The sequence below is a fragment of the Rattus norvegicus genome, chromosome 11 (assembly GCF_021556685.1).
Source record: "Rattus norvegicus strain SHRSP/BbbUtx chromosome 11, alternate assembly SHRSP_T2T, whole genome shotgun sequence".
NCBI classification, from domain to species: Eukaryota; Metazoa; Chordata; class Mammalia; order Rodentia; family Muridae; genus Rattus; species Rattus norvegicus.
In genome coordinates, this window is record NC_141544.1 from 29,489,412 (window position 1) to 29,510,521 (window position 21,110).

A 21,110-nucleotide genomic window follows, 5' to 3' on the forward strand; every position below is an offset into this window, starting at 1 on the left:
ACTTGGTTGATTTCAGCCCTGAATTTGATTAGTTCCTGCCTTCTACTCCTCTTCGGTGTATTTGCTTCTTTTTATTCTAGTGCTTTTCAGTGTGCTGTCAAGCTGCTGACATATGTTCTCTCCTGTTTCTTTTTGGAGGCATTCAGAGCTATGAGTTTTCCTCCTAGCACTGATTTCATTTTGTTCCATAAGTTTGTGTGATATTGTGCCTTTGTTTTCATTAGATTCAAAAATGTCTTTAATTTATTTATTTCTTCCTTGACCAAGTTATTATTGAGTAGAGCCTTGTTCTCCTTCCATGTATATTGGGCTTTCTGTTGTTTTTGTTGTTATCGAAGATCAGTCTTAGTCTGTACAGATCTGATAGAATGCATGGAATTATTTCAATATTCTTGAATCTTTTTTGAATGTGGGGCCTCTGCATTTGGAGCATAGATATTCATGATTGAGAGTTCATCTTGGTGGGATTTTACTTTGATGGATATAAAGTGTCCTTCCTTATCTTTTTTTGCTAACTTTTGGTTGGAAATCAATTTTATTCAATATGAGAACGGCTACTCCAGCTTGTTTCTTGAAACCATTTGCTTGGAAACTTTTGTCCCAGCCTTTTACTCTGAGGTAGTATCTGTCTTTGTCACTGTGGTGTGTTTCCTATATGGAGCAAAATGCTGAGCCCTCTTTAAGTATTGAGTCTGATAGTCTAAATCTTTTTATTATGGAATTGAGTTCAGTGACATTGAGGGATATTAGGGACCAATGGTTGTTGATTTCTGTTATTTTTTTTGTTAGAGTTGGAATTATGTTTGTCTGTCTATCTTTTTCTGGGTTAGTTGAAATTAGATTATTTTCTTGCTTTTTCTAGGGTGTAGTTTCTCTCCTTGTGTTGGAGTTTTCCATCTATTATCATTTGTAGGCCTGGATTTGTGGAAAGATATTGTGTAAAGTTGGTTTTGTCATGGACTATCTTGGTTTCTATATTTATGATAATTGAGAGTTTTTCTGGATATAGGAGCCTGGGCTGGCAGTTGTGTTCTCTTAGGGTCTGTATGACATCTGTCCAGGATCTTCTAGCTTTCATAGTCTCTGGTGTGACGTCTGGTGTAATTCTGATAGGTCTGCCTTCATATGTTACTTGACCTTTTCCCTTACTGCTTTTAATATTCTTTCTTTGTTTTGTGCATTTGGTGCTTTGATTTTTATATGACAGAAGGAATTTCCTTTCTCGACCAGTCTAATTGTACTTGTGCAAGCTTTTGTATGTTCATGGGCATCTCTCTCTTTAGGTTAGGGAAGTTTTCTTCTGTAATTTTGTTGAAAATATTTCCTGTTCCTTTAAATTAGAAGTTTTCACTTTCTTCTATGCCTATTATCCTTAGATTTGATCTTCTCATTGTGTCCTGGATTTCCTGGATGTTTTGGGTTAGGAGCTTTCTGTGTTTTTCATTTTGTCTGATGGTTTCAATGGTACCTTCTGCCCCTGAAATTCTCTATTCTATCTCTTGTATTCTGTTGTAATGCTTGCATCTATGACTCCTTTACTTTCTTTTTTTTTTTTTGGTTCTTTTTTTTGGAGCTGGGGACCGAACCCAGGGCCTTGCGCTTCCTAGGCAAGCGCTCTACCACTGAGCTAAATCCCCAACCCCTTATGACTCCTGATCTCTTTTCTAGGTTTTCTATCTCCAAGGTTGTCTCCCTTTGTGATTTCTTTATTGTTTCTATTTCCATTTTTATATCCTGGATGGTTTTGTTCAATTCCTTCACCTGCTTGGTTGTGTTTTCCTATAATTCTTTTTTTTTTTTTTTTTTTTTTTTTTTTTTTTTTGGAGATAAGGACTGAACCCAGGGCCTTGCACTTGCTAGGCAAGCACTCTACCATTGAGCTAAATCCCCAACCCCCTATAATTTTTTAAGGGACTTTTGTGTTTCCTCTTTAAGGGCTTGTACCTGTTTACCTGTTTTGTCCTGTATTTCTTTAAGGTAGTTATTTATGTCCTTCTTAAAGTCCTCTATCATCATCATGGGTTGTGATTTTAAAACAAAATCTTGCTTTTCCCTTGTGTTGGGAACCAGGATTTTCTGTGGTGGAAGAACTGGGTTCTGATGATACCAAGTGGCTTAGGTTTCTGTTCCTTAGATTATTGCCTTTGCCTCTTGCCATCTTCTTATCTCTGGTGTTAGCTGGTCTTGTTGTCTCTGACAGTGGCTTGACCCTCTTGTAAGCCTGTATATCAGCACTCCTGGAGACCAACGTTCTCCCAGTGGGAACTGGGTACAGAGATATGTGTCCCAGGGTCAGCTCCAGGCGCAGGTGGAGATCGGAAGCTCCTTCAGTCTTAGTAAATAGTTTTGCTGGGTATAATAATCTGGTTAACAGCTATGGTTCTTTAGCACTTTGGATACATTTTTCTGGGTCTTCAGCCTATAAAAGTTCTTCTTGAGTAACCTAGTTTTATGTTACTAATCCTGCATTTGTAGGTAGCTTAACCTTTGCCTCTTCAAATAACTTTTCTTTTTTTATCTGTGTACTTATTTTTTTTAAGTATAATGTTATTTGGAGTATTTCTTTTCTTGATCTTATCTGCTTGGTGTTCTATAGGCCTCTTGCTTCTAAATAGATCTCTCTCTCTCTCTTTTTTTAAAAAGATTTATTTATTTATTATATATAAGTACACTGTAGGTATCCTCAGACACACCAGAAGAGGGCATCAGATCTCATGGCAGATGGTTGTGAGCCACCATGTGGTTGCTGGAATTTGAACTCAGGACCCATGGAAGAGCAGTCAGTGCTCTTAACCAATGAGCCATCTCTCCAGCCCGATATCTCTTTCTCTACATTTGAGGAACTATCTCCTATAATTTTACAGAAAATATCACATAAGTATGGTAGCCTTCTGATTTTTTAATCCCCATAGTTTGAAAGTTAAGTATTTTTATGTTGTTCCAAAACTCTCCTTTATTCTGTGTATAATTTTAAAAAGCTTTTAATTTGTCGTGATTGAATAATCCAATTCCTCTGCATTATCTTTTTTTTTCTGATTCTGTTTTCCATGTTATCTGTTTTATTGGTGAGTCTTTCTACTGTGTTTTTTAATTGGCTTACTGAGCTGTTCATTCCTTGCATAATTTTGTCTGGGCTTTCTTATTTTAAACTCTTTTAATCTTGAAATAGTTTTTTAATTGATTTTATTTGTCTTCGTGTTGTAGACCAAAATTACCATCATTTTTTGTATTTTTTCCAGGTTGGTTTTAATAGTGGCCATTATTATGGGATTTGTAGTTTGGGAGAAGACAAATTACCTTAGTTTTTCATGTTGTTTTGATTTCTGCATTGGGTTTTTGTTTTCATTTAGGGTTATATTGTTGCTTGAGTTTTTCTTTCTACTTTTTATTTCTCCCTTTTTTTCTAAGCTTTCTTCCTCCAGTTCAAGTCCCCTTTATTTTTTTTTAACCTGGCATATTTACAAAGTTCAGGGTAAGGCTGATGTCTAGCACAGTTTGTATGACATTTTTTTCTCTGATATTTGGGGCTTCAGCCTCTATGACAGGTCTTCTGTTTATCAGTTACCTTATGGTACCTTCAGTGACTTGGGATGAATGTCTTCCAGCAATGTGGTCTTGTTCTAGATCTCAGTTTTGCATAGAGCAATGCATGAATCCAAGGGAGGCAGTTGGTAGGCTCTGGGGTATCTAGAGAGGAAGGTGTAGACTGAGTCTCTCACCCATGTATACTGTCTCGAGACTTCTATGTGGGGAGCAGGCTGAAAAAAATCTATGTCCAAATGGGAGGGGTAGGAAGAAATCGTCTTCCTTGGCAAGCAGTGGAAGTGTGACAAAAATGGAGAGAGCAAGCTGTGAAGCAAAGAGCAGGCAGCCTACCTGTGTCTCCAAGCTATGTAGGGAGGTTAGAGGATCTCTGGCTGGCATGGATCTGAGCTCTGATAAGTCCCAGAGAGGGGAATTGTTTTAGAGGAGGTTGTTGTCTCTAGCAAACAGCTTAGGTGTGACTAGAATTGAAGAGGGTTGTGAATGGACCTTTGCTAAAGATTCTGTAACAGTGTTTGGCATATATTAAATACTGTAGTAAGCTGTATTAACAAGTTTTAATTTTATTATTTTCCTCTTCTACCAGTCTCAAGTTTAAAAGTATCATTGCCCGTAACAGTGAGCATTTGAATATATGAAGTGTGAAATGTGTCTTCGTAATAGAAAGTTTTCTTACTAAGAATTGATCATTCAAACTTTGTAACTGAGTGAGCCAATGAAAAAGATGTGAGTGTAAAGATGAGAGGTAGCTATGAAGTTAGCTTTCAAGCCATGGCTTTCTTTTTTAAATCTCTTTAGGTTAAATTTACAGGATTTCCAAAATTTTCATTCTACCCATTTCAAACTTGACAGTCCTAATTTCTGCATTCTTTTCATTTGGAATTAGTGCTTCTAGGAAGCAATGTGTGATAACAGATTTAGTTTTAGAAAGATTTCTGTATGGTTACAGTACAGGATATAAGGAGCAATTGTGGCAACCAAAAAGCTCTCCTGAAACACCTCCTGCTTTGTTTGGCTTTTCTGTCTCAAGCTTGTCCCAAGCCACTTGTACTCTGAATGCCAGCAGCTGTTGGCAGAGCGGCAGCACTTCCTAGTTCTACCAACAGAGAATCATGTTTTTAACGAGATCTGTCACTGCCACATGAACTCTGTGGTTCACACAGTTAACCTGAGGAATTGCTTTTTCAGCCCCTGTATATCAAAGAGAGAAAAAGGCTACAGGTAACAGTTAATATAAAAACTTCTGTCACTGCTTTTGGAATAACTAGCAGATAAATCCATGTGTCTTAAAGTTAGGGAGGGAAGAAAATGAGAAAAGATTTTAAAAGCTTTACTGAAACCAAAACTTTTGGAACACAGTTAAATTTATTTTCCAATTCCTCAGTACAGCTGGGTTCTGCCCCAGTTTCTGTAATTAGAAACAGACTGCCATGCTAAGTGTGTAACAATGTCTCAATTCTAATGTAAGACAATACATTTGCAATGACCATTTGTTACATCCACAAATCTTTTGTAAATATTTTTATAATTTAAATAATATCTGATTTAAAATATTCTAACTTATTTTAGAATTATGGTATAATTCCCTGAATATAGGTATAAATAATTATATAATCAATTAATGATTGATAAAATATTGTTAGATATTTTGAGTTTGAAAGAATATAAGATTAACACATAGCTAAACAATGAATGATTTAATACATATTTTTAAATAATTATTTTTGAGACTTTAATTAAAGTAGGATTTTGCTTGACTATTAGAGAAAAATTTACTTTCTCTAATATTCACCAAATGATTAATGTTTAGAGAATAAAAATTTAGGGAAATTCCAATTAATTAAAAATATATTTCTATATTTATTTCATTGAAAAATATTGTTTTCTAAATCACCAAATGTATAATTTAATCTTAATATAAGGGAAATGTTATTCTTCAAAGCTTATGTTTTTGCATACTTTATAGCTCCACTGGAAGCTTTGTAATGCCTTAGAAGTCAAGTTGTGAATAGTAATTCACAAGAGTTTTGTAAATTTTAAAAACACCAGTTAAATTTTTGAACTACACCTTTGAGACACAGTTTCGGATTGACCTATACATTTAAACTGTATGGATGAGTGTGACATTTTTTATTTACAACAGTCTTCTTCTTGACAAGACTCTGAGCTGGGAATTAGAAGATAAACTAGTTTTGAAGTACTTTGTAGGTTTGTAGAAGGACATATATCTTTTTAAGCCATCAATGGAAATAATGTATACCAGATGACAGTATCATAAGTTTTTTAACGTTTTTGTCCTGTGAAAACTAAATAATCGTATACTATTGACCTTGTTGTTATAACTTACAGATCTTGCCTGATTTTTGTTTGCTTACTTTTTGGTTGTTTTTCTGAGACAGTCTCTTGGTGTATTCCTGACTGAATTCATCATGTAGACCAGGCTGCCTTTAAACCTACTAAGATCTGCCAGGCTCCACCTCCCACATTCTCTTATTAAAGGAATATGCCACCAGGCAGGGCTATTCCTGTAATTTTTAATACCAAACTAAAAGAGTTAGTATATGAAAATGACCGAATGACTGCTCTCATAACACAGGAAAACTTAAAAATGTTAGTTTTTCAGTGAAGAATGTCCAAGTGTCACCTTTGAGAAAGTTCATTTCGGTTGAACAGTCATAACAGCAAGTTAGATGAGCTTTGCATCCCAGAGTTCTTGGTTCTTTCCTGTCCATCTTCATATTGCTGTCTAAATCCACATTACAGCACATGGTACCCCTTCCTGGTAAGTCTTTCTACAAGCTTACCAGGTTCTCCCATTGCTTGCTAGTATCCATGAGTATTCATGGTTATCAGTACCGTTTCCTGCTAGAGTGAGTTGTACACTCGTAAATCATTTTGTGATCTTTGCTATTTCAAAGAGCCTATAATTTCTGAAGAGTTGAGTCCAAATTCATGAACATGAAGTCTCTCGATTTATACTATTAGTTCATCTCAATAAATATACACACAGGTATATGTATATATGTATTGATTTATTGCATATCAATTTCAGATGATTTTCCTATTACTTAATTTGTAAAGGAGAGTTTTATTACTCTTTTAAATGCTCATACATGTATATAATGTATTTTGATTATTTCTATTATTTCCCCCTCCAACTCTTTCTTGGGCAGCCCCTCCTCAGTGCAAGCCCCTCCAAACTTCATGTCTTCTCTTTCTCTGAAAAGTGTGTCTCACTGAGTCCTCTTGGAGCTACCAATATGTACATGGCAAATGGATGTTGGACCAACCATTGGCCACACCTCTCAGGAGGAAATGACGTTTTCTCCCAACATCTTCCAACTGCCCAATAGCTTTAGATTAGGTGTGGGGCCTCGAGCATCCATTCTATGTTATGTTACTTACCTTGACCTTTTGCAGATGCGACATAATACTTTTTGTGAATTCCTGCAGTTTTTTTCCCTTTTTTTGCTTTATTAACTTGAGTATTTCTTATTTACATTTCGAATGTTATTCCTTTTCCCAGTTTCCGGGCCAACATCCCCCTAACCCCTCCTACTCCGCTTCTATATGGGTGTTCCCCTCCCCACCCTCCCCCCATTACAATCACGCTCACTGGGGGTTCAGTCTTAGCAGGACCCAGGGCTTCCCCTTCCACTGGTGCTCTTACTAGGATATTCATTGCTACCTATGAGGTCAGAGTCCAGGGTCAGTCCATGTATAGTCTTTGGGTAGTGGCTTAGTCCCTGGAAGCTCTGGTTGCTTGGCATTGTTGTACATATGGGGTCTCGAGCCCCTTCAAGCTCTTCCAGTCCTTTCTCTGATTCCTTCAACGGGGGTCCTGTTCTCAGTTCAATGGTTTGCTGCTGGCATTTGTCTCTGTATTTGCTGTATTCTGGCTGTGTCTCTCAGGAGCGATCTACATCCGGCTCCTGTCGGCCTGCACTTCTTTGCTTCATCCATCTTGTCTAATTGGATGGCTGTATATGTATGGGCCACATGTGGGGCAGGCTCTGAATGGGTGTTCCTTCTGCCTCTGTTTTAATCTTTGCCTCCCTATTCCCTGCCAAGGGATTCTTGTTTCCCTTTTAAAGGAGGAGTGAGGAGTGAAGCATTTCATGCACAGTTTTTATGGGTATTCCAGTACTGTCATACTCTTAAATGTATAGCGAGTGTCTTTACATATTTAGCCAGTTCCTCAGCCTCTACATTTTCTGAATTTGAGTAATTTTAAATTTAAAATTCTTGATTTTTTTGTTTTTAACTATGACATGCTTTTGGTTATTTATCTTCCTTCTGGTTCTTTTTGCCAAACTGCATAATGTCACTTGAAAATACTTGGATCTTGTAAAAGTTGTAAGTAATGTTATTTTATACTTACTCCTGGTAGTTCCACTACATGAGGTTTCAATGGGCTTGTCTATGTTTTTCGTAAAGCGGTGCATACCTCTTGAATACTTAGCTTTCTTTGATTGTATTTTAGACATTGTATTCAAGGAAACATTTTAGAATTGCATGTAGAACCTTGTGTAGCACTGTCTTTGTATACAGAGAATTTTCATTCAATCTTACTAGAGTCCAGAGGACCTAGAAACACAAGGCATCTTTAATATGCTTTCAAGTTTCACCGTGTCTCGGCCCTTGTAGCACAGTGCTGAACTGTAGCTGTGTACAATGGCTCATGCAGTTTTGTTTCTCTACTAATCTTAGGGAGCAGTACATTCAAGTAATAATCCTGATGTCAAGAGAACGTTTTTACACCAACATAGGCATCAATTAGGACCTGGACAAACACCTTATGTGATTTGATTCCTGAATGACTGCAAGACAGTTTATTTTCTCAATTCTTCATTTATATCCAGTAAGAGGTCCAGTGGTTTAGAGTACCAGGTGTACCATTCATGTTGCTTAGTGAGTTTCTGGCCCTTCCTGGGTATTATCTCAGTAATTTATCAAGACTATATGTCATTTGATGTATTTAAAACATTCTGTTTTAATGTTTCAAGATAGTTTGAGTTATTTCCAGGAACTAATCCAGTCTGAGCTTGTTAGGCCCCCCTAACAGAAACAAAAGTTTCTGGTATTTTCTAGTTTCAGTGTAATTCACATCGTCAGGGTGAACATCAGCTTTACTCTAAGGTGTTTCTGAGAACACCTTAGGCGACTGCTGATCTTTGATATTTTCCGTGATGCTCTCCATGTTAGGACAAAGAGAGGACTAGTTCCACTGTCGGCGATAAATTCAGAAAGGACACAGTGTGATGGCTATTTCCATTCCAGTGAATCTGTTGAATACATTAGTAATCATTATGCTCATAACAATATTTTAGTTGATTTTCTGTGTATTGTTTTCAAAAGTCTTTCTGCAAGAACTTTTTGCCTTTTTTCTTGTCTAATATTTACAATAAACTTGGAGGATATTTCCTGAGCAAGTGAGTTAAGTTTTAGCATGCCACTGACTGTCTGTGTAAAATTTTAAATTTATGCAAGCTGCTTGAAGTCAGAGGGTAGTTGATAAAAATAAAACCTCTTTGGCTACATGGTATGCATAATGGTAACTAGCTAAAGGCAATATTTAAATTATCAAACTTTATTGAATACTGATTCGTTCACATAAGAAAATGATCAGATGCAGTAGATTTTTTAGATGGTTGCCAGTTAAAATTATGAGCCTCATAACAAATGGTATGCTCTTGGTTGACCGGAGTGCTTGATTAAGTACAGCAAAGAATTGGTAACAAGCTTAACTGTAGCAAACATATATCATAGTTCCCACTTTGTAAAAAAAAGACAGGTTACCCAACATCCTGAGAGGAAAATTTCCTTTTTGTTTTCCCCTAGGATAGTCTGTTATAGTTTATGTCTATTTGTTTTTTTTAACACTCCATAATTTTAAAAGTGGTCTGGCAGGAATCCAAGCACGTGGAAAGAAAAATGGTCCTTGGGCCTATGCAGGACTATACTGCCGGCTCTTTTAAATCACTTTTATATGTGATGGATTTGGTCTAGTAAGCAAATGGCCAACACTGCTTCCTATTCTGACTCATCGAACAGGTATTCTTGTAAGAGCAAATATCTCAGAGGAATAATAAACTTCATACTGTCTAACATGAGATAAAACACAGCAGCATACTTGTATTCTAAATTATCGGCGCTGGTCACAAACAGGAAACTCTAAGTCCTCAGCTAGTAATTTAGAATTGAACTGTTCTGTTCCTTCTACTGTAGTTGCTGGTAACTGTTTCAGACTTAGAGTTTGTTCACTGTGAGACCACATCTAAAAAAAAGAATATATCAAGAGTTGGGATGATTCTTTACTGTAAAACTCTTGTTTGACAGTGAGAAGTGTTTCGGGAGTCACAACTTCATGGCTTTTCTTTCCCTTCTGACTCTTACTGGATTTTTCCTCTTTCGTGTGTTAGTTTTACAACACCAGCCTTTGGAAGGACTATTTCTGGGAATTCTTCATTGACTTTTTGGAGAGATTTTGTGAAATTTCTGTTTAATGAATAGTGTTAATGTATCTTATACATTTTAATACTACAAAGTTAATCTTTGCTATGATTTTTTTATGGATTGATTTTTCATTACCTGTATTTCTTAACAGCCAAAGTATAACTTTATGATGAACAGCTTTGCATTTGTAACTTAACCATTTATAGAAGTACTGAGGAAATATATTGTCTCATTCATAAGGATTGGCAGCATTTTAAGGTGGATTTTAATGTTCCAACGGAATCTGTGAGAACCGTGTAACTGGAGGTGAGCCTGTTAGGTGTATGCCCTTCATATAGCCACAGGCCTTGATTAGTTTTCCTTAGATTTACTAGACTTCATTTGGTTTTGATTAAACCTTCAGACAGACCAATGGCTTTCTTGAAAAAATATGGATTTCTTATGTAAGCAAATGACCCATTGTTATGGAAGAATGTAATATTTTCTTCACTGGAACAAATATCTTGTCATAGAAAAGTGTGGAAGAATATACCATCATAGAACAAAGTATGAGATTTTGTTATGTTTTGAATATTTTTCATCAACAATGGAAATTTTCTATTTAACCCCAAAGTCATAATAAATATGTCATTATACAAAATTAAAAATAGTTTCTATTTCTGTGCACATTATGTATAATAATTTGACTTTAAGATAAGTAATTATGGGGCTGGAGAGATGGCTCAGCATTTAAGAGCATTGACTGCTCTTCCAGAGGTCCTGAGTTCAATTCCCAGCAACCACATTGGCAGGTCACAACCATCTGTAATGGGATCTAATACCCTCTTCTGGTGTGTCTGAAGACAAATACAGTGTACTTGAATACATACATTAAATAATAATAATAAAAAGATAAGTAGTTTTAGGAACTATTTAATACAAAAATTTGCTGTTATAAAATACTTTCTTTTAATATTACCTTATTATGGGAATCATTTATTTAAATTGTGTTTGTTTCATTATCACAAACCTTGACAGTATAATACCATTTTGCATCAGTTTTGAATCATGCATACCAATCATTTGTGAAGGAGCTATGATATTGAATTATTCACCCAAAAGGAGTGAGTTGTGTTCCACAGTCCCCAGAAGACCACCTTGTGGAAGTTCTTTATTTCATCCTCAATAAAGTACTTTATGCACTTAAGCTTCACATTTTTCCCACATGATGATATCAGCTCTGGTATGAATATGTGGAGGAACCCATTAGATCAGACAAGAAACACCAAAAAGAGGCAGAAAACAAACTCGGGAGAACAGGCATGCAGCTATCAGAATGACAGAGTCTTTGCCAGGTATACATCAAGTGCTAAATTAATATCTAAAATAGATAAAAACTGTAAAGATAAGCATAAAGATGGGCCAATGAACTGAGGAGGTTACAAGACAAACAACTGGTCAATAAATATTTTTAAAGATTTAAGCAATCTTAGGCATCAGGGAAATGTAAGTTAAAACTATTCTGACATTTATTCTTACCTCACTCCAGAAAAGCTCCATCAGGAAAATAAATGAAAACTAGTTCCGAGGACGGTGTAAAGAAAAAGTAACCATCAATTAGTGTTGATAGAATGGCTGCTACATCCATATAGAAATCAGTGTAGAGCAGTTTCAGAAAGATAGAATTAGAAGTACCACATGGCTTTAGTATACTCCTAGAGATGCACTAAGAGTCCTAGTGTTATTAGAGAGAGATTTGGACATCCGTGTTTATTGGTGCACTACTCACAACGGCTAGAAAAAGGAATCAGTCAAATATTCATCAACAGATGTCTTAGGGTTTTACTGCTTTGAACACCATGACCAAGTCAATTCTCATAAGGACAGCATTTAATTGGGGCTGGCTTACAGATTCAGAGGTTCAGTCCTTTATCATCAAGGCAGGAACATGGCAGAATTCATGCAGGCATGGTGCAGGCAAAGCTGAGAGTTCTAGATCTTCATCTGAAGGCTGCTAGTGGAAGACTGGCTTCCAGGAAGCTAGGATGAGGGTCCATATGCACAGTGACACACCTACTCCAACACGGCCACACCTCTAATAGTGCCACTCCCTGAACAGAGCATATATAAACCATCACAACAGATACACAAGTAAATTATCTGTGATCCACAGTATAGTGACGCCTAGGAAGTTGAAATCAAGACATTTACAAGAAAATGAATGGAACTAGAAATTTTTATGTCCAACAAAGTAACCCATAAGCAGAAACACAAATTATTCATGTTTTTCTTCATATAAGGAATACGTGAGTGTGTGTGCACGTGTGTGTGTGTGTGTGTGTGTGTGTGTGTGTGTGTGTGTAGGTTTGTGTACTAGCATATCTGTCTATGGTAATTGGTCATGAAACTGGATATAGGACTATGAGAGGGTAAAATAGGTTTTAATGGAGGATGGACAATACAACATGGCTGTCAAGAAAGCAGAGCTGGGTACTAGAAGAAGAATGCTTGCAAGCAGGAGAGCATGGAATTAGGGTGGGGTGGGGAATTTGAGAAGAAAGAAATCTGTTGGTTTATTTTAAACAAAAAACTTGCTTAATAATGGCAGTTACCAAACAAACCCGAAGAAGTACTATTACTAATAGAATATGCAAATTTCTTTTTTTCTAAATTATAAATTCCCAGCTTGAGACATTGGTGATTTTACACCTACAACCTCAGAGAAGATACCACCATCTGTTTAATACTATGCCAAGACAACATAAATACTAGACACATGAAACTAAGAACATCATGACTATAATCATAATTTTACTACCAAATACAGAAATGAGTATGTGATTAATTATACTGTTGTAACTCTCTATGTAACCTGCAATTATAAACTTACTTGTTTATAATGTTGGAAATTTTTAACATTTACTACCCAGAAGTCAAAAGCTAATCATGTCTTAAATAGCTGTCTCCCAGCTCTGGATTTAATGTTAAAAGTAATAGCCCATATTATAATTGAAGATTTTAAACATTACAGAACAAAGTTTAAATAAGAGCTACAGCTTCTTCCCATATTTTTTTTGTTGAAAGTTTTGTCTTAATTCTTGTGAAGGAGCATAAATTAAAATTAGTGACATCTGGAATCAATGTGACTACAATTTTCATGCATTTTCTTTTTATTTAAATAGTATCACGGATCCATTCATTTTGCCCATTCAATTACATGAGGTATTTTAGTTTACTTAGAATAACATGTGCTTTAAAACTCTTGTGTGAAAAAAAAACCTCTTGGATGAAATTCTAAACTACTCTTGACTTTGGGGATTTAAATTTATTTTGAAGGAAGTTTAGTTATTTCAGTAAATATGTTTATTCAGTGCTTTACTAAAGAATCTGAATTAATGTCCATCATTTCAACTTTTCAACTTTCCTATTGATCCACTAACATATGGGGTGAGTAAGAAAGACTCTGGCTTTACATTTAGTAGTATGCAAATATATGTGGACTTATTGTTATACAGATATAAAAGCAAATAAAATGAAATTTAACAAAATGCTTATTAGCTCAAGCTTTTTGCCTAAGCACATTTTATGATGTAGGATTATCTCAGACTATTATGAATGATGGTACTTCTTCCACTACATTAGAAAGAGATTGTTGGGGGGAGGGGGGTGGTGGGGGGAGGATGGGAAGGGGAACACCCATAGAGAAGAGGAGGGGGAGGGGTTAGGGGGTTGTTGGCCCGGAAACTGGGAAAGGGAATAACAATCAAAATGTAAATAAGAAATACCCAAGTTAATAAAGATGAAAAAAATTTTAAAAAAGAGAAAGAGATAGTTCTAAACTTTAGGGAATGAATGTATATTAAAGATTTCTTTTACATGTTTTACAGAACTTATATTGATAAGACCACTCTTTGACACAGGGAAAGACAGTATGGCAAACACTTTTAGTCCTATCACTTGGGCAGCAGATGTAGAGAAATCTCATTGATTGAAGGCTAGCCTGGTCTACATAGCAAAATCAAGGCCAGAGCCAACAGTCTAATCCTGTTGTTCTTAAGAAAAAGGGAACCAAAAGAGTGACCGCAAAGTTCCCAGGCGTGACAGAGAAATGGATCACAGATGTACCTGTGTGCTGTTTTTAAACTCCACAATGACAAGTGAAGGTGCAGAAAGTGAATGCTGACTTAGTGAAGGGTGGAAGGCTCTGATCATGGTCACCAATTTTGAAACCTTAGCAGCCATTTTTTTCCAGCTGGAGTAAAGACAGGAGGAAACGCCTAGAGTTTCTCAAGGCAGAAATGTGCTCCCAACACCCAGTATGGTAAAAAGAGACTCAATGGAAACGTGTCCTGCATTCTTTTATCCTTTATTATAGTTATATAAAAAGCTTTATTCTTAAGAATATTTATAGGCTTGCCTAAGACATGGGATTAATTGAGGATTTCATTATAATTCAGATGTTGGATAACCACATGTGTTCATCAAATGTTAAGTAGACTGAATTGCCTCTCTTGCTTCTGATCTAAACCACTGAACCAAGAATGCTTGAGTGGAAGTCAACAGTGACCAGTACATGAGGTTATGAGTTGCTTTATTCCATATTTAAAGAAATACCAAGCAAACAAACAAACAAACAAACAAAACAAAACAAAGACAAAAACAAAAACAAAAACCAGAACCCAGGCACTGCACTCAGAAAGCAGCAGAAAGTTTTGCACGGGTTGGGGTGTGGATGAAACAGTCTCCATCTTTCATAGTTCAATCTATCATCCATTTTGTCCATGATTCTCGGGCCAGACTTTGCTAGTGAAAGACGCAGTTTCAAATGGCGTTATCCAAATTATTTACCCAAATCACTTCAACCACAAACTATAGCACAGTGGCTTCTGGAATGGATCATGGGAAATAGTGGAATATAAGCTGTGTCTTGTAATCCATCTAGAAAGTCAATTAACAGTCCTCGGTTATGTTTTGATAACTTTTTTCTTTGTAAGCAACAATGAACGGAAAACTATTATAATGGGGTAGAACTGTCCTTCTGCAAATCTAAGAAGCTTTCTAGGTATGAGTAGGCTAGCCAAAAATATTTCTGGAGGCAGCTTTATGGTAGGAACTGGAAGTGTTGGCATAGGCTGTTGAAATTGGCATATGTGTTTACTGTCTGGAGCATTCACCTCTAAAGGAGATGTCATTGATGCTGACTTTCTCAGATGCTCCCCACCATTTCCTTGAATTCCTTGTTGTTAGGTTAAGGTCATATGAACAAAGTCTTATTAATCGAAGGGACATTTGTGTGTTGTAATCTGAGGGAGTACATGAACCAGAAAAAGAATGAATGTTTTCTGTAAATTGTTGTCTTAGGGTTTCCACTGTTGTGATGAGACATCCTGACCAAACCAACTGTTATACAGGAAAACATTGAGTTGGGACTGGCTTACAGTTTTAGAGGTTTAGTTCATTGTTGTTACAGCAGAAATGTGTTTACCTAAACATTAAACACTAATAAGTGTTTGATCAGAGGATGTTAGTCCCAACAAATATGGTACAAGGGCTGGCTAATCAGGAGTCTAAAGCTGGTCCACAATAAGGTAATTAAGCTCTGAACCTGCCCCATCTCAACCTGGCTACACCACTCCAGGGACTCAGTCTTCACGGACATGTCTTCTTTCCAAGAGGTCTCATTCAGCATCACAATTGAGGGTTTGTTGAAATTTGATTTCCGTGATGGTTAGTAAGACATTTGATGTCATCAGTTGATTTTGTCCTTTCCTCTGTTACACACATTCCATTTCTGTTGCCCTGCATCCTTCCTGTGTTACCTTGAAGGCATGTGAAAAGAGTCAGATTTCAGTTGTGTAACTAACCAGGTTTCTGAGCCATATGCCAGAGCAGCACTTGATTTCAGAGTTAATTTGAAGTCATTAAATGTAATCAGAAAAACTTTTATAATTAAATCCTTTCACAATGAGTTTCGCTATATCTTTATGCTGATCTCTGTCCAGCTTGTAATTATACAATTATATTTTTCGTTTTCTGAGATTTATTTTTATTTTATGTGCATCAGTGATTTGCCCCATACCACATGTGTGTAGTAACCTTGCAAGCTAGAGGAGAATATCAGATATATTGGAACTAAAGTTACAGATGGTTATTAGCATTGTATGGGTGATTTTTCAAAGCCTACTTTTAGTTAGGGTTCTTTAATGCGTTAACCTCCCTTCTAGCCCACTGTCCACCAGAGGCATTGGAAAGGAAAAGTTAATAGAGTAAAGGAGGATGTGGACCTGTTTAGAAATAGCTCTTTAGAGCAAATCCAATTTGCATTGTTAGGGTATGAGAAGTTCAGTTCACAGGAATCAGCAGTAGCAGTTCAATCCACTTGCAAACATCATTCATGAATCTGCAAGGGCAGATCAATCCAAAAGAAATCAGGAGGCTCTGCCAATCTGCCTCAGGCTGCAGAAGGCACACGAAGCTGAAGGACACCATCAGATTTTTGGTGCGTTTCTGTCTACAAAGTCATGACAAACAATGATCAGCAAAGAACAGTAAGGATTACCAATAGTCATCTACTGTCTGTTGGGTTACATTTTTACCCTTTTCAAATGTGTTCTCTCAAGTGTCTGTTCTAGAAAACATCAGGTGACCTTTATTTCCAGGTTGGTTTCAGAAAGACACCGTATCTATTCTTAGCAAAAATACTCCCACATGTCTGCTTCAGCAAAAACATCCTCTCATAAGGTACTTTCTGGAAAAACATCACATGACACAACTTGGTCTCCAAACAAACCAGAAATTTCTAATTTGTCCTCTGAAAACGTGGTCAGTGTTTCTAAGCACAGAGCAATCTTTCTAGACCTATAATTCTGTTTTTAAAAACAAACAATAAACAACAAGCAAATCTTCATTTAACACTCCCACGGTCTTTTTCTCTTCATTCATTCATTTCCATCATAGGCAGTTTGTAGAGCTATAGACAATAGTTGACTTACTAGAGTCTGATATTTCCTTAGTGTTACTGTATTGACATTAAGTCATTGCTGCTCATTGCTTTGATCACACATCTAGAGTATCTTCCCTAAGTATACACAAGTACATACACATACCTTTATTCTTTCTCCATATTAAGCATGTGAAAAAGTACTTTCTGAGATGGATTCTATGTATTTAGTCCAGGTTGGCCTGTAACTTCCTCTGTAGTCCAAGCTGGCACAGTCCTCATGATATTCTTAGCTTGGATTTCCCAGGTGCTGGGGTTACTGGTGTGTGCATCACCATGCTTTGCTGCATGGGAAAGATTAATTTGTAAAAGTGGGGATCTATTTGCTTTCCACAACAAAGACATCTAAAAACCAGAACTCATTGTAATGACAGCGTGAGTATACATGAACCTGCAAGAAATAAATCTGATTGGGAGTCTCTGGTTCTTCCTGAGTAAGATTACTGCTGGAGGCTTCCATGTGTGTACAATGTAGTCATAGTCTGGATGCTGCTGGGAGATGTGTGACTCAATAGGCAGCTAAGAGATCCCCAAATTCATAACCATACTATGGTTGTGTCACATACATCTTATTATATGTTATAGTTTCCAAGCAAACTACCTTATTTTCCATTTCTCTTATTCAGGTCAGAATTGTATTATGGCGAATGACTGTTCTAGCCACACACTGATGTTTTCCCCTCTCCCTTCCATTGCTTGTAATAAGTATTGAACTTCAAAACCAAGTTCAGACTCTGTTTCTAGGTAATTTACCAAATGACAAGCCTAAATTTGAAACATTATTTTCAGCCTTTTGAATGAGCAAAGGGAAAAGGAAGTAAGGTAGACTAGTATGCGCATTGGAAAAAATTGAAAGGTTGGTTGAAAATTTGACTGGAAGAGATCTATACAAGAAAGTGCAGGATTTGTCCCTTGTAAAAACAGAAGATCTCCTCTAATTTCCCTTTGGGGAACTGACTAACATCCAAGTATTTAAAGACTGCGATGGCTAGTTTTATGTAAATTGATACAAACTAATGTTTTCCAAAAGGAAGAACCTCAGTTGAGAAAAGATCTCCATTACTACCAGCTGTATGACATTTTCTTAAGTAGTGATTGATAGAGGAGAATCCAGCCCACAGTGGTGCCATCCTTGAATTGAATAAGAAAGCAGGCTAATATCCAAAGTATACAAAGAACTCAAGAAGTTAGATTCCCGAGAGCCAAATAACCCTATTAAAAATGGGGTACAGATCTATACAAAGAATTCTCAGATGAGGAATATCAAGTGGCTGAGAAGCACCTAAATAAATGTTCAGCATCCTTAGTCATTGGGGAAATGCAAATCAAAACAACCCTGAGATTCCACCTCACACCAGTCAGAATGGCTAAGATCAGAAACTTAGGTGACAACAGATTCTGGCGAGGATGTGGAGAAAGAGGAACACTCCTCCATTGTTGATGGGATTGCAGACTGGTACAACCATTCTGGAAACCAGTCTGGAGGTTCCTCAGCAAATTGGACATTCCACTACCTGAGGACCCAACTATACCTCTCCTGGGCTTTACCCAAATGATGCTTGAAAATACAAGGACACATGATCCACTGTGTTCATAGCAGCCTTATTTATAATAGCCAGAAGCTGGAAAGAACCCAGATGTCCTTCAACAGAGGAATGGATACAGAAAATGTGGTACATCTACACAATGGAGTACTACTCAGCTATCAAAATAATGACTTTATGAAATTCTTAGGCATATAGATGGAACTAGAAAATATCATCCTGAGTGAGGTAACCCAATAACAGAAAAACAAACACATGGTATGCATTCACTGATAAGTGGATATTAGCCCCAAAGCTCGAATTACTCAAGATACAATCCACAGACCACATGAAGCTCAAAGGATGACCAAAGTATGGATGCTGCAGTCCTTCTTAAAAGGGGGAACAAAAATATTCAAAGAGTTTGGAGTGGAGACTGAAGGAATGGACATTCAGAGCCTGCCCCCCCCTGAGTATACAGCATGCATATATATATATATATATATATATATATATATATATATATATATATGGCTATCAAAACTAGATAATATTGATAAAGCCAAGAAATGAATGTTGATAGTAGCCTGATAGAGCTTTCTCTTGAAAGGCTCAGCCAGAGCATGTCAAATACAGAGGCAAATTCCAGCAGCAAACATTGAACTGAGAATGGGGTCCCCATTGGAGGAATTAGAGAAAGGATTAAAGGAGCTAAAGGGGCTTGCAACCCCAGAAGAACAATAATACCAACCAACCAGAGCTCCCAAGGACTAAACCAATATTCAAAAACTATACATGGACTGACCCATGCAGCTCCAGCTGCATATGTAACAAAGGATGGCCTTGGGCACCAATGGAAGGAGAAGCCCTTGGTCCTGCCATGGTTGGACCTCCAGTGTAGGGGAATGTCGAGGGGCATAAAGGGGGGTTGGATGGGAAGGGGAACACCTGTATAGAAGAAGAGGAGGGGCATGGGGTAGGGATTTATGGACAGGAAGCCGGGAAGGGGAATAACATTTGAAATGTAAAAAAAAATCCAATAAAAATAAATAAATTCACTTATGAAAAAAAAAAGAAAAAAGAAAGCAGGCTGGGCAAGCCATGATGAGCAAACCAGTAAGCAGCACCCTCCAGAGTCACTGCATCAATTTCTTTCTCCATGTTTCTGGCTTCCTTTGATGATGGATGGTATATAGAAGTCTAAGCCAATTAAACCCTTTCCTTCCCAAGTTGTTTTCTTATGGTGTTTCACCTCAGCAGTAGTAACTATGACAAAGGCCATTAAGGAGTCATTTCTGAAAATATGACTTTTCACTCAGTGTGATGACTATGGTAAAAATTAGTGGGCATCATTTCCCTTACCCTAATCTTATCTGCTTGGGGAGAAAAACACCAGACTTGTATTCCTCAAGTCATTCTGTCATTTTTTTTGAAACATTTGTTTTTATTTATATGTATGTATGTATGTATGTATGTATGCATGCAAGTATGTGTATGTGTATGCCATGTGAATGTTGGTATCTACAAAGGCCAGAATAGGGTGTTAGGGCCCCTGGAACTGGCTTTGCAGGCAGGTATATGCCATCCACGTTGGATGCTGCAGACCGAGTTCAGATCCTCTGTAAGAGCAGCTCGTGCTCTTAATTCATGAACCGTGCTCTAGACTCACTCTGTCATTATGCTTTAGGAAATGTATTTGTTAGCTCTTCTAGATCAGGAAACTCTGAGTTTTTATCTAATTGCTGTTCTTTTTAGGCAGAAAAATCCCTTAAATACAGACTAAAGTAAAATCTTAATAGACCTAGAAAAACGTGATAGTGTTTATTCTTACTAAATTGAATGAAAATACATTATAAAATACTATAGTCACTATGTGACAATGATATATGTGTGCCTCAGGTTTGAATGTTCATAGACTCCCAAGTAAGAAATGTACTAAAAATGGTATTTAATTTTTATTTGTAAGAGATAAATTTCTTAATTCCCATTTTGAAGCTTTTTTCCTTGTATTGGTACAACTAACCAACCATTGACTTTATTTTTACCACAGATTATTTACAAAAATTATGAATAAGCATGCACAGTAAGCACATAAGCATTTACAATTATTTTATAGTTTAAATGTAGTCAATGAGATGCTTAGAATTTTTAGATTGATGTTATTTTTTGGGTAGTCTAGAAAAGTAATATGTAGATATATTCACTTATATTTCATTCTCATAGAAAATGTTTTCTACTTTTAGAAGGTTTAAATCATTAATAGTTCAAATTATTATATAATAAAAATTGTTAACATGTTAAAATAGTAAATATACTTAGTTCTGCTATAAACATTTCTCTTTGTTATATTTCCCTTTGAGATGAGGTCTTTAACTTGAGCTGTGAAAGGCACGTGGAGTTGAATTTTAAATCAGCTACAGAGTTTCTCTTGGTTAGTATTTTAAAGTGAAAATAACAAATTCACATTTCATGTATTTTGTACCTCATATAACATTTTCATTGGGTTATTTTTTCATCTCCTCAAGTTTGTTGCAACACCTGGTATAACTGTTCTCATTTTATCAGATGAGTACGCACAAGCGATGTGAAATAGATCCATGATTTAATCC

At 36.5% G+C, this 21,110-nt stretch overlaps 2 long non-coding RNA genes across 2 annotated transcripts in view; one reads left to right on the forward strand and one right to left on the reverse strand.

Moving 5' to 3' along the window:
- The window catches only part of LOC103693508 (uncharacterized), a 493,880-nt gene that overhangs the window by 37,714 nt on the left and 435,056 nt on the right, over positions 1 to 21,110 (forward strand). The window lies entirely within an intron of this gene.
- LOC148002477 (uncharacterized) lies at positions 14,554 to 17,262 on the reverse strand. Its single transcript, XR_015632988.1, has 3 exons — positions 17,085 to 17,262; positions 16,263 to 16,489; positions 14,554 to 15,797 (listed from the first exon to the last, which is right to left on the reverse strand). It is a non-coding gene; the product is annotated as an uncharacterized LOC148002477 (long non-coding RNA).